This window comes from Rattus norvegicus, chromosome X (assembly GCF_036323735.1).
Source record: "Rattus norvegicus strain BN/NHsdMcwi chromosome X, GRCr8, whole genome shotgun sequence".
In the NCBI taxonomy this organism is placed as follows: domain Eukaryota; kingdom Metazoa; phylum Chordata; class Mammalia; order Rodentia; family Muridae; genus Rattus; species Rattus norvegicus.
In genome coordinates, this window is record NC_086039.1 from 95,592,193 (window position 1) to 95,609,479 (window position 17,287).

Below are 17,287 nucleotides of genomic sequence, written 5' to 3' on the forward strand. Positions count from 1 at the left end.
TTGTATGTTAGAGCATCTTTTGGGTATATGCCCAGGAGTAATATATAGCTGAGACCACAGGTCCAATGTCCACACTTCTGTGGAACCTCCAGACTGATTTCCAGAGTGGTTGTACCAGTCTGCAATCCCACCAACAATGGAGGAGTGTTCCTCTTTCTCCACATCCTTGCTAGCATCTGCTGTTACCTGAGTTTTTTATCTTAGCCATTCTGACTGGTGTGAGGTGGACTCTCAGGGTTGTTTTAATTTACATTTCCCTGATGACTAGGGATGTTGAGCATTTCTTTAGGTACTTTTGAGACCTTGTGGAGCAAATTGTTAAAAGCTTTGGGAAATTCTGTCAGTCATAAACATAAACATATTAATAATTATGAGACTTCTGACAAGACTGAGGGCTAAGATCTGCAGGGCAAGAGAGAGGCTCAAGTATGTGACTGCAGGCATGTGCAGCTGGGACATTGTGTGCACAGAGAGAGCTCAATTGTAAAAGGGTCTTAGGGGTCACAAGTGCGGGAAAGCAGGCCTCACAGGCAGGGTTCCTGAGGAATGGGGTCAGACCTATTTTTCACAGGTACAAAACAGGAGCTGCAGCAATGAGGAAGGAAGGGGGAGGAGGCCTGGGGATGGGGCCAGACATAGATATTGTTATCTGGTTAGTATAAATTAGACCAAAACATCCCAGGAAATGGGACAGGTGGCGAAGACCTATAGACACGTGGATGAGAATAGTAATTAATTATCCCGACTAGTGCTGCGGCTAGACTTAGAGCCCATGCTCCTGAGCCAGAGAGCAGTTTATCCAGGTCCTGCCTGGCCTTAAACTGTCTCAAAAAGAGAAAGAAGGAGTCTCACCCAAGGGAAGATGTCCTATAACAAGGGTCAGTGTAAGGATTCATCCCCAGAGGAAGCACAGGTAGATCCAAACACAAGAATGTTCTACTGAGACCACGTGTACACCATGGAAAGTCAAGCTCTGAGGGCACTCTTCTTAGCGGCAGCTGTAAGCAGGGCATCATGGTGATGGGGAGGCCTGATGGATGGTGGTGGTGGTGGTGGTCAGATGGCTTAGTTGCTGCGGTGGAGGCAGCAGCTGCAATCAAATCCATGTGATGCACAGAAGGGGCAGCAGATTTAACAGCAGGGCCCAATAGCAGTGCAGAGGTGATCTCCAGTCATGTGCCCAGAAGTGGTGTGTATCTCCATTCTTTCTTGCCACAGCCAGCAGCAGCACTCAGCCCATGGAGAGCAACCATTACTGGGCCCCAGGCCCAGGGTGGACCATGGCTCTGCACCAGCGCACGACCATGACTGGGCCCTGGGTCCTGGACCCAGGGTGGGCTGGGGGCCTAGGCAGCCAGCGGAGGCACGCCGTGGGATGGGCCTATCCTTAGCTCCACAGTCCCCACTGCTGCAGCCAGCAGTGGGGCACCAGGCAGGGGAGGTCAATGCATGGGGCATCTGAGTTTCAGCACCAGTGTTAAGCTTTGGAATCTCAGCCCATACCAGGACAGAAAACACCCAGACACCATGGTTCCATGTAGAGAGGTTTAATGAGAGAAGAGTAGAAGGGCAGAAAGGCTGCAGGCCATGGGCACGTGGAGGGGGGATGGGGAAGGGGGAAAGAGCAGCGAAGAACAAAGAGCAAGAAGGGGTAAGTGAGGGTAAGAGGAAGAGAAGGGAGTAAGCAGCCCATTTTATAGAGTCAGACACAACTGGCTGTTGCCAGGCAACTGTGGGGCAGAGCATATCTTCTTGTTGCCAGGTAGCTGTGGAGATGGAGCTTAGACAGAATACCAACACTCAGAGATAGGAGTTTCCTCTTAGCACTGATTTCATTGTGTCCCATAAGTTTGGGTATGTTGTGCCTTCATTTTCATTAAATTCTAAGAAGTTTTTTTTTTCTAAGAAGTTTTTAATTTATTTATTTCTTCCTTGACAAAGTTATCATTGAGTATATCATTGTTCAGCTTCCATGTATATGTGGCCTTTCTGTCACTTCTTTTTTCTGTTATTGAAGACCAGCCTTAGTCCATCCATGGTAATCTGATAGGATTCATGGGATCATATGTATCTTCCTGTATCTGTTGAGGCCTGTTTTGTGATCGATTATATGGTCAATTTTGGAGAAGGTACCATGAGGTACTGAGAAGGTGTATCCTTTTGTTTTAGGATGAAATGTTCTATAAATATCTGTTAAGTTCATTTGGTTCATAACTTCTGTTAGTTCTCTATGTCTCTGTTTAATTTCTATTTCCATGATCTGTCCTTGATGACAGTGGGGTGATAAAATCTCCTAATATTATTGTGTGGGGTGCAATGTGTGCTTTGGCCTTTACTAAGGTTTCTTTTATGAATGTAGGTGCCATTGTATTTGGAGCATAGATATTTAGGATTGAGATTTCATCTTGGTAGATTTTTCCTTTGATGAATTTCTAATGACTATGTAACATGTACATAGTAGAACATAGATAACTTTTAGCTGGAAACAATCTAAGTTTAAGGAATTCATTGGGGGAAAGACAGACAACAAAATGGACACAAATGATATCTATTGTATTGATAAATAATAACTAGCTTATCCAATGACAGAGGCAGTACTAAAGCAGTTAGGTTAGACTGGTTAAAGATAGCTCTTTGAGAATGTGTTATCTGAATTGAATTTAAAAGGTGAAAAAATGGAGAGGTATAAACTCTTGGAGGAAAATTTATTCAAACATGTACCTGTCTGAATAGAACATAACGAAAGAGAGTGTAGAGAGATCTAAACACAGAGAAATAGGAAGCCATATCATATAAAACCTTTTAATTCTTGGGAGGATGATAGTCTTCTTGGAAGTTCTTTGGGAAGATACTATGTAACTTTCAATTAAGTATCACCATTGTCAAAATGATGTTTAGAAAATCATACTAGCTAATGAGAAGAGGAAGACTGATGGAACAAGAGGATCCCAAACAGGAATATTAGGGGAAATTACATTGTAGTCTAAATGACACATGCCAATAACTTAGAGTATGATTTTTAAAGGCATTTTCCTAGCAGAAATAAATATTTGATGATGATGTCCTAAGACTTACTGATGTTGAGACCAGTAATTTGAAGTAAAGAATAAAATCAAAGCTGACTCCAAACATCATATTGCTATTACAATTCATTCATTCTGGAAGCTCTGAAGGAGAATCTGTCCCATGCCTTTTCTCTAGTTTCTAATGGTAATCCCAGGTATTTCATGTACTATTTTAGCACTTCAGCCTCCTCTTCCCTCACCATTGTGTCTAGTTCATCTTCAAACTGTTTACGGGGATATCAGCTATTGGACTGGGCTCGTTATAAGCCATAATTACTTCATTTTTATTGTATCATATCTGTAAGTACTCAACTTCCAAATGACTGCAAAGTACTTTTACAGTTAAGACTTGGTATTTGTGTTGGAAGGCTCCCAGTCTTACTTTGAAACAGATACTATAAGTAGGTTTTGATGCATATTGGTATTATGCAGATACCTCATGTTTAGGAAAAAATTGATTCGGTATTTGATAAATTTGGACATATAAATGTCTTCTTTAAAATGTGTACATTAAGCCCATAAATTTCTACCTCTAATAAGCATATACTATTTGGTGGAGTTTGTTGTTGTTTGTTGTTGTTGCTGTTTTTGTTTTAATTGGCTGTTTGCCTTGTCTTTCAAAGAGAGACAACCATCTGTCAAACATGGTTAAAAAGTATCTTGGCAAATAAAGAATACTACTGCCACAGAATATGAGATTTAAGGGGATATTCATGTTAATTAAATTACAGACTCCAAAGATTGACAGAAGTATCATTTGCTAATTGGAGTTATCTTGAAAGCTGCCAAGTACTGAAACAACCATCTGAGGATTCTCTTCTACTAATGAAAAGAACTTAGCATCATCATACAAAAGAGTATGGAAGAATTATATTCAGTTGTCACTCTACTACCAGTACTAATTACAAGCCAATATCTTATTTTAAGGAAATTATTGGTTCACTTTATGTTATTAAAGGTGTGATTCATTATTCCCTCCTATTTTTCTCATTTAGTGTTCTAAAGTGGATTAGTGAATTGAGATCTTTGTAATGGGCTTTTTAATAGACACAAATAGATAATAGTGATAGCATTAGGCCACTCTATGTAATGTCTTGCAATCCTATAAAGAAAGGTAACTTTATAGAATAGCTTATTATATGGGTTGTGAGTTGAAAATATATGGTTACAATCCACTTAATGAACTTCTCCTAAAAACCAAAAGCCTGTAAAACCTGTAACATAAAAATTCTTTTCTGCTAAATCAAATGCTTTTCCACAATTCCAGTATAATAAGTATCGTTTCACTTTAAACCTAAGAAAAGCAAATCCATGTATTCTATTCATAATACTTATGAGCAAACTACAGTTTTTAATGAAAACACAAGTCATTTGTGCATATAATAGGTAGACATAACCTCCTTTGCACACTGAGACTGGATTTTTTGCATTTATGAATGGTCCCAATCAGGTGGATACACCTATAATTGGCTCTTTATCAATCTTAATCAGAAAAAAGTGTACATTCATTATGCTGAGGTCTGAGTTCTAACATCTGAATCATAATGAGTTTCAAACTAAACATTTTAATGTTCCTTTCAAATTTCAGATTCAAAGGCATATATAAAAATTTTATAATTAGAAAAACTGAATTTTTTGAAATCAAAGAATTTCAGAGCTAGAAAACACCTTTGACAGCACGTATTCAATAGCAGAGCTGGGATGAGACATTGGATTTTGTGACTTCTGTTTTCGTGCTTCGTATGTGGCTCATACCACCTATGTACATGTCCAGTGATTTATTTATAGCACCAAAGTCTCAAATAAATCTAATTTAATTCAATTGGGTACAATAGATATTTTAAATCTCTGATGAGACAAAAAGACCTAGATGACATCATTTCTAAAATAATCAGTCACTCCAAATCCCTCATCACACATAATTCAGTCTTTTGAGCTGATACTAAGAAACTCTGACTATTCCTTTGATCTGTTTTTCTTCCTAAATAATCAGCATCTCCCTGGGATGCTTCCCAGAAAGGAAGTATGAGGGTTTCCAAACATGATAATTGAATAGAAAGATTTTTCTCTATTTTGATCTGTGGGTTTCATTGTGATATGCTTACATTAAGCGGCTTTTAAGATTGATTAAAGCCCTTAGCTTCAATTAAATTATTAATTAATCACAGCGGCAATTTCTTGCTTTGTGTACCACAGAAAATCATGCATCCTTTAATTATTGATTCATTTGATAGTAATGAACCAGCTGTAATACCTTTGCATGTCAACATTTCTGTTGAGTGAATTTTCAGCTTGCTCTGCTTTCCTTGTCAAAAGAAATGGTAATTTCAAGCCATCTGTTAAATTGCCAACCTCAGTTTTCTCCAATTGATCATTCAAGGCAAAATTATCAGCCAGAAAGTCACTCAGCTCTTAAGAGGTAAGAAGATATCTTTGAGAATGACAGTGAGATTTTGGTTAAATTTAGTTGATTTTTTTTTTTGGATGCAAAAATAATAGGTCACAACTAGCTTACTTGGTATATAGTTTTAGTTGCATGCATTATTCTCATGTTATATGAGAAAGATGTTCTTATCATGAATATAATGATATGTCAACATATCAAAAATTTCCTGTGAATTTTAAGATGTTTAAGCTATAAAATTAAAAATTGTTATATAATTCTCATTATAAATGGAGAAGATTGCTATCTTGGGATACTCTCATCATCATTAGCCATGATTACAAATGAGGTTTCACATTGATCAGCTAGGCTACTTATTGACAAGTCCACAATTAACCACTGAGAATTTGTCCTACTCTTTTAATAGAAATCGTGCCTGTATTAGGCCACATGCTGGTTTGGCTGCTGTAACTCTGAGATTCAAAACAATAGCTGTTTTCAACTATAGAGAAGTTTTACTTGCATATCAAAATCTGGGCAGGCAACTTCAAAATCAGCAGGGAGCCTGCTTCCTTCTAACATATTGCTGCCCTACCTATCATCAATACACACCTCCCATCTCCTTGTCCAAGACAACTGAGTAGCTCCTGTCATCATGTTTATGTTCTAATATTCCCTTCAAATAAAAGGGCCAAAGGTTGGGTAAATCACTTCTGTTCACATTCAAATAGCTAAAATTAGTCACAGGGCTATATATTTTTCCCTGCTAACAATCATGAGAAATGTAGTATTTGACAAGGTACCCAAAAGCCCAACAAAACTATTCACATACATGAAGGAAAGAATGGATATTGAGGGAATACTATCAGGGAAGAGAAGAAAATCACAAATGATAACAAGTAGCAGATAATGTAAGATTTTATTTTGAATGCACTGTTTGTTTGATGTAACAGTTGAGATGAGCAATTTTGAATTTTAAGTAAGCTCCACATATGCTAGTAGATTTCACACTTTCACATACACTTACTTTTTTGTTTTTCACCAGCAATAGCTTTGCTGTTTTGTTTTGTTTTGTTTTGTGGCCAAATGCCCACTTAATTATCAAGATTCATCTTAGTAATGTGATATGACACTCTACTGATGCCAAGATGTACTTGCAGACAGGAGCCTGTATGGCTGTCCTCGGAGAGGCTCTGCCAACACCTGACTAAGACAGTTGCACATACTCACAGGAAACCATTGGACTGAGCCTGTGGATGCCAATGGATAAGTTAGGGGAAGGACTGAAGGAGCTGAAGGGGTTAAAATCCCACATCCCCATAGGAAGAACAACAATATCAATTAACTAGATCTCTCAGATCTCCCATGGACCAAACTACCTACCAAAGAGTATACATGGATCAGTCCATGGCTCCTAATATATATTTAGAAGAAGATTGCCTTCTCTGGCATCAGTTGGATGGAAGACCCTTGGTCCTGGGATGCTTGATGCCCTGGAGAATGGAGATGCTAGAGGGGTGAGATGAGAATGGTTGATGGGATGCGGAGAACCCTCTCAGAGACAAAGAAGAGGGAGAAGGGGTAGGGATTGTGTGAAGGGGAAGATCAGGAAGGGTTATTATATTTGAAATGTAACAAATAAAATGATTAACAAATAAACAATAGCAGTGGGTAGTTATAAGGAATTGAAGATGATTAGTCTACAGATAATATTTTAATGAAAAAGTGAAACAAAATTTGCATAATCATAAATACACAATGTCTAACCAAATATTTTTTTCAAATAAAAATATCTGATCAATTAGTGCAGAATGGCCTACTAATGAAACATCAATGTACATTGGATGGAGTCATGGATGATTAAAAATGCCACATTTACCATAAACTGTATGAAAATAATGGGATACAAGAGGAAACAGTCTAAGTAAAATTTTCTCTCATATTTTTGTTTTTTCAAACTCATGTATTGAATGAATTGTGACTTCTGACTTAAAGAATTCTGGCCTATGCAACCATCAGAAAACAAGTTTCTGTTCATAGATCCAAATAATCACCGAGCATTTGGTATGGTAACCTTATAAAACAATGCAATCAATGTTCAACCAGGTTAATCAAATATTAATAGAGAGCTTGGAGATATAGCTCAGTTAGCAAAATTATTATAAGCATGTATAAAGCCCTGGGTTTGATTCCTACTACTGCATAAAGCCTAAAACTGCCTGTGGTGGTATATGCATGTAATCTTAGTACTTGGAAGGTAAAGACAATTCAAGGCCAGTGACAGGTATAAATTAAGTTCAATGTTATACTAGGATATTCAAGATTGTCTTAAAAATAAAGAAATCAATAAATAAATAATAAATTAAATGAAAGAAAAGAGTTGAAGATGCTTAATCTTATCAGTTATCAGAAAAATGCAAATTATATTCATTATGAAATGAATATACAAATGTGTAAAAGATAGTTATAGCCATGTTGCTCATAACATTTAGAAAGAGTGGAAGCAGTTTAAATAATAAATTAATAGGAAATCATTTTAGTAAGTTATGAACTCCAGACCTATACGTATACAACTATCTCCTCTAAATTTCCAATTGGTCTCAATGATATTTCAAAATTAAAACATCTAATGTAAAACTATAAAAAAAATCCATTGTGGTATGAAAATATGGGCTCTCCACTCCAAGAATAATTTTCACATATGATCTATCCTTTAAACACATTTTTACGTATACTATATAATGTTAGACACTATAGGCATATCAAATTTCCCAAACTCAACTTGGAGTTTCTACTCTCAAAATTAAAACCTGTTTCTCCCAGTTTAATTATTTCACTTATTCTTCCATATGCTCAGGACCAAAAATTCTTTCTGCTTTTCTCACACTATGCATCAAATCTGCCAGCAAACCTCATTAGGATTACCTTCAATATATACTCAGAATTCAACCACTTCTCATCAAATATACCTTTAGTTCAAACCACAAGCATGTTTTGGAGTGTTTCAAAAGCCTCCTAACTTGTTTCATGGCTCTGTACTTATCAACCTAACAGTCTATTCTCAGTAGAGCATCAGCCTGAGCCTTTAAAAAATAGAACCAGTGTAACTTCTGCACTTAAACTCTCCTGAGTCTTCTTATCTCACTCAGGAAACAAAACAAAACAAAATAAATTTGTCTTTATTGATTGCTCATACTCTGACCTTTATATCTCTGTAACATAATCTACCCATTTACCACTTAACTCACAGCAATTCCATAGCACAGTGTGGTGCTTTAAAATGGGCATTTGAATGCTCAGTCTCTAGTTTGTGGCACTGTCCGGTGAGGCTTAGGAAGTACTATGCTAGAGAAAATATGTCACCAGAGACAGGCTTTGAGAGTATAAAGATATGTGTGTGTGTGTGTGTGTGTGTGTGTGTGTGTGTGTGTGTGTCTATATGTGTACATGTGTGTGTGTGTGTGTATGAGTGAGTGTGCATGCTTGTGTGCATGCATTTCTGTCTGTGTATTTGAATGTAATTGTACATCATTAAACTACAAAGAGGATTAAAAGAGGGATACAAGAGGTTTTAAAAGGAGTATATATAGAGTAAATGCCACAGGAATGCAAAAGAGAGACTATTAGTGCTGGAAGGTTACAAGGTGGTAAGGAGGTGCAAGTGAGTAGAGGAAAGAAGTAAAGGATCAATCAAACAAATTATTTTGAAAATACAGTATATGAATTGAAAGCTTGATTTTTTTTAACATTTAAAAAACAGCGGCTACAGCACATAATTCAATAATCTGTGCTGAACAAGGGAAAACTCTAGAGAATAAACAAGTGATCCAATCATATATGTTAGATGAACCACCTATAAATACAGTAAGCGCATTTCCTATGGGTTGCATGCACAAATTTACAGGAAATACAAAAGCATGCAAAGAGTAAAATTATCAATTTTGCCTGATAGATTTGTATATGTAATAGGCCAAATATCAGTATTTTGTACTAACCAATTTAATTGCTGTTTGGAATAAGGTATGTTTCACCAGGTTTTTTTTTTTAAAATACTTCCATGACTCTAGCCTACGATTCTGTATTACCACAACTGAAGCTTTATCTCCAATGAGGATAACAAACAAAGGCTTAAGTCCTCTGGTAAGGTGAGGTACTTAGCCAACTAACATCCTTAGAAGCTTAAAATTAGTTTCAAATATTAAAAAGGAATATTGAATCTTTTCTGGAGCAACAGTTACTCCCCAAATATTAAAGCTCATTTTGAGAGCAAAGGTTTGTAGTAAAAATTTCCATATACACTGAAAGATTCAAAGTTCTAACTTCTTACACTGAAGAAGCAACAAAATTACATAATATAAGGCTATTAGCCATTCTTTTGTAAAATTTTTAATGATATCACTTCATGGGCTCTCTAAAATTATAAGCAAGCTCATGAAATGAAAACTCACAATCGCCAGGACGTAAACAAACTGCATAAAAACAATCCTCTAAATCTGTCTGGAAATGGCAGTTGGAGTAAGCAAACAGGCTGTAATGCTCTTACAAGTTCTAAAACCTCATCAATCCTTCGTAAATCCTGTAACAGTCTCTACCTGTTTGATTTTTCTTAATTACAAATAAGTTTTGAAAGATCCCCGAAGAGAGACCCTTTCTAAAGTCGCGGGAAATCGCAGACCCCAGACACAGAGAGACCATTTTGGATGTAATAAGCAAAGGCGAGGTTTATTACGGAGATCTATTACGGGGATCTCCAGGTCGACACGTATCCTGCGCAGGAGACAGAGGTGTCGATCCCAAAGCTCAAAAGTCAGGGGTTTATATAGGGAAGGCTAGGGGTTTTGGCGCGGTTACACACAATTGGCTAATTTCTGGCGCGGCTATAAGTGATTGGCTCATTAAACATGGCAGTGAGATTACAGCACAGCAGGAGAGTACATATTGACTGGAGCATACAGGATTTTAGAAGCTAGGGGTGTATCAGGGTTTGAAGGACATCTGGTTAAGGTGTGACTATGAGTAAGCTGGGGGAGGTGCCCTTCTGCCAGATGGTTAGAGTCAGTCCTGATAACTCGGGCTTGTTCCTGCATTCCTTTTCTCTATCTTTATGGTCTGTTAGTCCTAGCGGCAGGGGACTGGCAGGGCTGCCTGGACTTGCTTTTCACAGTGTTTAGCCCTGAGTCTGAATTTTGAAACTTATTCTTTTAACTTCATATTTTTAAACCTTAAATCTGTATAATTTTCCTTTCAGTTTGAGTTAGTCAATGTAACACTGGCAATCCTTAATCACAATCCTTAAATTCTCCTTGTAACACCAGAGCACAACCACAACTTTGGGAAGTCACCTGAGTTCTGAGTATGTGAGTAGGCAGCTGTCCTCGGGGCAGTAGAATTAGCATCAAAATACAGATAACTTCAGGGCAAACCACAACTTTGGAAAGCAAAACTCAACCTCCAACAATCTAGTCTCCAAAATCCAGTCTCCAAAATACCAAGTCTGTCCTTCATGCTTCAAAGTTTGACTGCCAATTCCTACATATGAATGCATGATGGTGCGGTCTCCAATACCTCAACAAAGAGACATTGTCCTAAAATCTTTTAGAAGTCTGGTTTCTAGGATAAGAGTTCCATAAAAATATTGTCCCAGTTTAGACCTGTTTCCGTAGATTGGCTCATGCCACATGTTGTCTAGAATGACTCCTTCCAAATTACCAGTTTTATGCCAACTTTCTGTTACCAATGTTACATTTTTTTAACCATATCCAGTAACTTAAAAGCCAATAGTCCATAACCAAGGCATGTAGAGCATATTTATACATTTAAAACCAATCAGAAACAAAATTGAAGTGGCTACACATATCTTTAATATTTAGACCAAACACCATTTTTACTTTTCTAGCTGTGATTTTAAGAGAAGCACCTTGTCACCTGCTAAGTCTAATAATCAACTCATGCAGAAGCTCACTGCCGGGCAGCTTCTCCAGCTGACCTAGGCTCCTAACTACAGGTGCAGGGCTCTAAAGGCCGATTGAAACTGCTATTTATTCATTGTTCCCTTCTTGAAACAAGTTAAAACCAAGTCAAGGTGTGAACGACTGGCAGATAAAATTTTTACCATTTTTTTTTTTTTGAGCTGAGGACCGAACCCAGGGCCTTGCGTTTGCTAGGCAAGCGCTCTACCACTGAGCTAAATCCCCAACCCCATTTTTTCTTTTGAACATGAAACATAAAACATTTAAGCAACGAGAAACAAAAACCACAGACATAAACTGACAGGCATGGACAGCTTGGTGCACCAAGGACAGACAATAGACATCATTTCTTCAATAGGAACCAGCAGAGAGGCAGGACGTCTCCTGCCTTCCTTCTGTTCCTAGGAGAGCTCTGAAAGTTTTTCTCTTTCTCCAAAGCATCTGCAAAGAGTCCGGGAGGACTGTTTCTCTTAAACCCATTCATTCTCTCTCATGTCTAGGGTGTAAACTATCTCTAGTCGGGGTCCAAAGACTAAAACATAACTCTAAAAGAACACATATGCAAAAATACTTTACCATTACCTTGTCCCTCTTTTATTACAAGTTTTATTCATGCTAGCCCAAATCATCGAGGCCTTTTCTAGCTTATCTTACCCCAATACGTCCCTGCTTCTTCGCTGGCTTCCTGGGACCTCCAGTCAGGAGAACTTGTCTTTCCGGATCTCAGATCACTGGCTCGGTGGGGCCTCCATTTGTCAGTGTCCCATGCCCGCACAGACACGGCACAGAGAATCGGGCGAAACCCTGTGGCATTAAAGAAACACACACACACACAGGTTATTCGTGTCAAGCCAGAAGAGGAAGAGAGTCGTGTAGCTTTATTCACCACTTATATACCCAAGTTCACCAGGTAGAAAATATCTGGGAAGCACAGTGGGAAACCCTGGCTCATAACTTCGGTAACAAAAACCGACTAAGTGACCTGAATTAATTAGGGAGAAATCCAGGAAGACCAGCCTAAATCTCAAGGACAAAGGCCGAGAAAACAAAAGGCAGGAGCGAATTGACCACCACCCAGGTGTGGCCCAGGTGTGTGGGTTCCACATGCATCAGCTGGCTCAGCAGAGGTCAAACCTAGGAGGCTCTGACATATAATGACAAAAATGATTTGTTTGTTACCATATATGTTGTATGTGACCACTGTGAAAGCTATAAATACTTAATATTGAGAACTAAATCTGTTAATATTATTATGATTCTTTGATATTACAGAGAAAAAGTTGAATCATGATGGAATTAACTTTCCTAAGCATGGAAGAACTTGAGAACTCTTTTACTGCTACTCTTTTGCTGAAAAGCTTTTAAATGAAGCAATGTAATCACGGCTTATTCTATCTGATAATATTGCATAACTATGCTTATTATATGTGAATAAGTTCATGTACATCAAGTGGGGTCACATACTATCCATGTTTTCATAATTTCACATAAGATCTCAAAACATATGTTTTATTTGTTTTTACTTAAAGTTGAATCAGCCAATTTCTGTTGGCTTTATGGGAAGAAAATAGCATAATACTGTCATATAAAAATAAAGTATTTTCAGGTTCCAAAAATATTCAGAAAAAAAAAGTTTTCTGTAAGAAAAATAATTTAATGATATTAGTATTTTCTTGGAATAATTACTTGATTTTTAATTCTCTTTAATGGGAAGACAAAGATCATTACTGACACGTTGAATAATGCTGTGTTATCTATTCTGTTATTTGACTTACGAACAATTATTAGAAATAAACTATACAATGATTATTACCCCTATATTAGAGATAAGTAACATGTTTAAAGATGATAGGTAATTTTTTTCTGCATAATTTTCTAAAGTGACAGAGATGATGGCAGGAGCATTCAGATTTTCTAGTTTTAGGTCAAAGCTTTTTAACAAGACATCTAATCCCAAGTAAAAACACCTATGTCTCATAGTTCAGTTCTATCAGAGATCTTTAAACATTCAAGTGCAGTGAGTGCTACTTTGTGTTGTAGTTCACAACAAATCAAGTTCGAAAACTGTGCGTAGCTCATTTTCAGTCATTTTGTATGTCAGAACAATTCAGAATATTGTTAACTGTGATGTCATCTTTCACAAGCCAAACCATTCTCCTACTTCAAGGCACAATATAGATCTTGTTATGAAATCACCACATCTTATGGCTAGATTAATTTTGTTTTTGTTTAATATTTATTTTAATTTTTATCATTTATACATATATGTGAATGTCCCGTGAGCATATGACCTACATGGGGGTGGAGGAAGGCAGCAGGGGAGGGATGGTAGAGATCAGAAGAAACATTCAGATTCTACATCTTCTCAGGTAGAGTTATAGGCAGGTGTGAACCACATGATATGCATGCTGGGACTCAGGTTCTCTGAAAGAGAAACATGTACTATAAAACACTGAGAAATCTCTCCAAGTGTTCTTGGCTGTTTTTATAAGGGAAACACAGCTAAATAGTTCTCTAAAATCAGAGATACTAACTATGGTTGTGGACGTAGTTCAGTGGTAGTGCATTTGCTGGTAATGTGTGGAAGCCTAAGATCCATTTCAAACATAAGAAATTTCTTACTGTAACTGTTATTCCAAGGCTTGCTTGATTTAGCAATCAAATACATAGAATGTCCGGATAAAGTTAATTTCTCACGAAGGGAACAATTTCTTTCAAATATGCTGTACACCAAATAATCTGTACTAGTACGTAAAAATTACTCATTTTATGTAAAATTCAAATTGGGCTGGGTGTTTTTAATTCATCTGGCACCATTATTTAGTCAGCCATTACTGCTTCACACAGACTATCTGTGGTCAGTTTATCTTCTCTTTGTTATGCTGATCTCCTTAGATATGTAGACTTCTCTGGAAGCCACGTTTGAAAAAAAAATCATACTTTGTACTAGAAATGGGCTACCCGCTAATTACAGGGAAGGCTAAAAGGAGTTAATAATGGAAGAAGCAAGAGAGTAAATGAAATGGATGTTGATATTATTTTCTGAGTTTTTATGATTCTTAGCTATGTGATTCTATAGAACACATTTACTTTCTCTGAAACTCATTTTCTTCCATAAAATAAAATATGACTAGCTATCATGGAACTAATGCAGTAGTATGACAACATATAAGAAAACTATTACCACTAACTGCATCCCTTAATTAGATAATCAAAATATTAACCTCAGAGCCAAACCCAGGTTTTTGAGTTCAGAAATTCAGTATTTCCATGCTTTTGTTTATAAGCACTGATATTATAAATAGAGGGTATTTTTCAATATTTGTGAGTCAGTAGAGTTTAAGTAGAAAGGAGAGGTTCTTTATTCTCCAAATTTGATAAATTAAAAATTGCTCATTTCACAAGACAGAAGCTTACAGCAGCCATTGAGTATCTTTTCTGAGTAAGTGGCTGCATTAAAAGTGTATTAAAGAATGAAAAATTTAGCCAGGCCTAATGGCACATTATTATAATCCGAGCACTTGGAAAATTGAGGCAGTAGGATCATGAGTTTGAGGCCAGCCTGGGGTACATAGAAAGCTTGTCTTGTAGCACTAAAAAGAAGGGAATTTTTTAAAGTAAATTAATTTATGTCAAATACATAGATTTTCAGAATGGAATCTTAGCACTAGTATATTATACCAGGCAGCAATTTACTGACAAGTCTAGCTCATAAACATATATTTTGGCAATTCCTTTGTTAAATTTGTAGACATTGCATATTAGACTAAAGATTCAGATCTCACCAATTCTCAAAGTGAAAGCACATAAGGTGAAGAAAGCATCTCTAAGGTCTAGAAGTCTAATCAGCCAAAAGGAGGTCAGGGAAAAACCAGACGACTTGATATGTTGCTGCTGCCAACTTCAGCACATAAACAGTTGAAACAGAGTTGCCAATGAAGCAGTGAGGTAGAACTTGGCATGAAGTTCCAGGAGTTCACTTGTTTGAAAAGGCCCTTTTAGGGGGAGAATGAATGCTAAAGACTCAAGCTGGTGTATCTATCGATTGTCATCTGCAGGGCCCTGTGAACATGAGCTGAGTAGACTCAAAGATTAAAGAGATTCTGTGGCTTTGCAATCTAGGACTCTATTCAGGCAGACAGAATTAGCATGAGAAACAATCACTTTCCCTCTGTAAACTTCTAATGATGATCAACCCTGAAACACCAGCATTGTCCTTATTTGGGATGATTACACAAAGGTGAAGAAAAGATCTGTACAAAATACTTTTCTTCTGAATCTGTTTATCGGTAGAGTAAATCTTAAAGATAGGCAGGCCAGCATGAAAGAAGGTTCAGAAGCCCAGGTAAAGTCATGCAGTTCTAGCTCCTATTGTTTTGTCTCAAAGGCTATTTTTGAACAACCTGGCACTTTTCTCTTGTGCAAAACCTGTCATGCTATCATTAGAGGATCCTGCCAGGGAGATGATGGGTGCTGGGGGTCTGTGGGATGGGGTGACTGGGAGGGGGCAGTGGGTGGGATGTAAAGTGAAAAAAAGATTAAAAACATTTTTAAATTCTCACATACTTCTCCATCTGTGCTGTGGACTGTTTAGAAAAAAAACATTCTGAATCATCTAGAAGACATTACAAATTATCATGAATTTCAGTTCCTGTCTCTTTTCGAAGTTTCTAAACATCTCTTGAAAGGTATAACTGCCTGTTTGAGTAATGGTGGCTAGTAGTTCTCCCAACTAAATCACTTAAAGTAATCACTACTACCTAAAGAAGCTTTAACCAGAGGTCTTCACCAAGAGAACCATCTGTTGGAAGTTCCAGAAAGATCTTCTGCAAAAAGCTTACCTGAAGAAACATGCCCGTACTTTATTCTCTGCATCACATTTTCTATTCACAATTTTCTGATGACAAGGTAAGAGAGGAATAAATTAAAATAAAACAAAAATATGCAACTACTGAGCAACACATCTCCACAACAATAAAGATGAATATCCTTGTAAATAAATAGGATGACAATGTTTTAAAATATGGAAAAATCAGGAAGAATAGAAATTTAGTAATAAATGGGACTGGGGTTTGAGCACCTGAAGTGTATATAACGATTGCATAGTAGGGGGAAGCTTTAGAAAAAAATATTCTCTATGTTCAATTCCTACATCATGTTGTCACTATTAAAGTCACTTGAAAAACAAAATAATATGAAGCAAACAAGAATCTGATAGCTGACACCCTGGGAAAAGTTTGTCACTGGTGTAGAAATCCAGCAATCAGCTTGCTGCAAACTACTGTACCAAAAGAAATGTGACCCCTCACTACACCACACAAAACCAGGCTGGCTGCTCTCAGACCTCCTCTTTTTCTTTTCCCCTAGACTCAATCCCCAGTCTCAAGCCTAGCACTGCAACAGAAAACCAGATGCAGCCTTTCATACTTCCCTATTACTACATGTTTCTATTCACATGTATGTGTAGTCTTGTGTTTTGCTTTCCTCCCATTTCTACAAGTGTCTCAATATACTAGTGGGCAAGTCATAGGCTCCTTCAGAAATATCATCCTTTTTACATTTTTCAAGCACTATCCTTTTTTTTAATATTTATTTATTATGTATACAGTGTTGTGCCTGCATGTCTGCCTGCAGGCCAGAAGAGGGCACCAGATCTCATTACAGATGGTTGTGAGCCACCATGTGGTTGCTGGGAATTGAACTCAGGACCTCTGGAAGAGCAGTCAGTGCTCTTAACCTCTGAGCCATCTCTCCAGCCCTACAAGCACTATTCTTAATAGTCTCTCTTTTTGATGAAAATTTCCTTCTTTACAGAGTAAACCCTTGATTATATGACTATCTCTTTTCTTATTACACATGTCAATGTCTTG

General features: G+C 37.3%; 1 long non-coding RNA gene across 1 annotated transcript; it reads left to right on the forward strand.

Moving 5' to 3' along the window:
* The first annotated feature begins 1,752 nt into the window (after window positions 1-1,752).
* On the forward strand, window positions 1,753-4,036 carry LOC134484048 (uncharacterized). The gene is made up of 2 exons (XR_010061373.1): window positions 1,753-1,854; window positions 3,797-4,036. It is a non-coding gene; the product is annotated as an uncharacterized LOC134484048 (long non-coding RNA).
* Window positions 4,037-17,287: the final 13,251 nt, after the last annotated feature.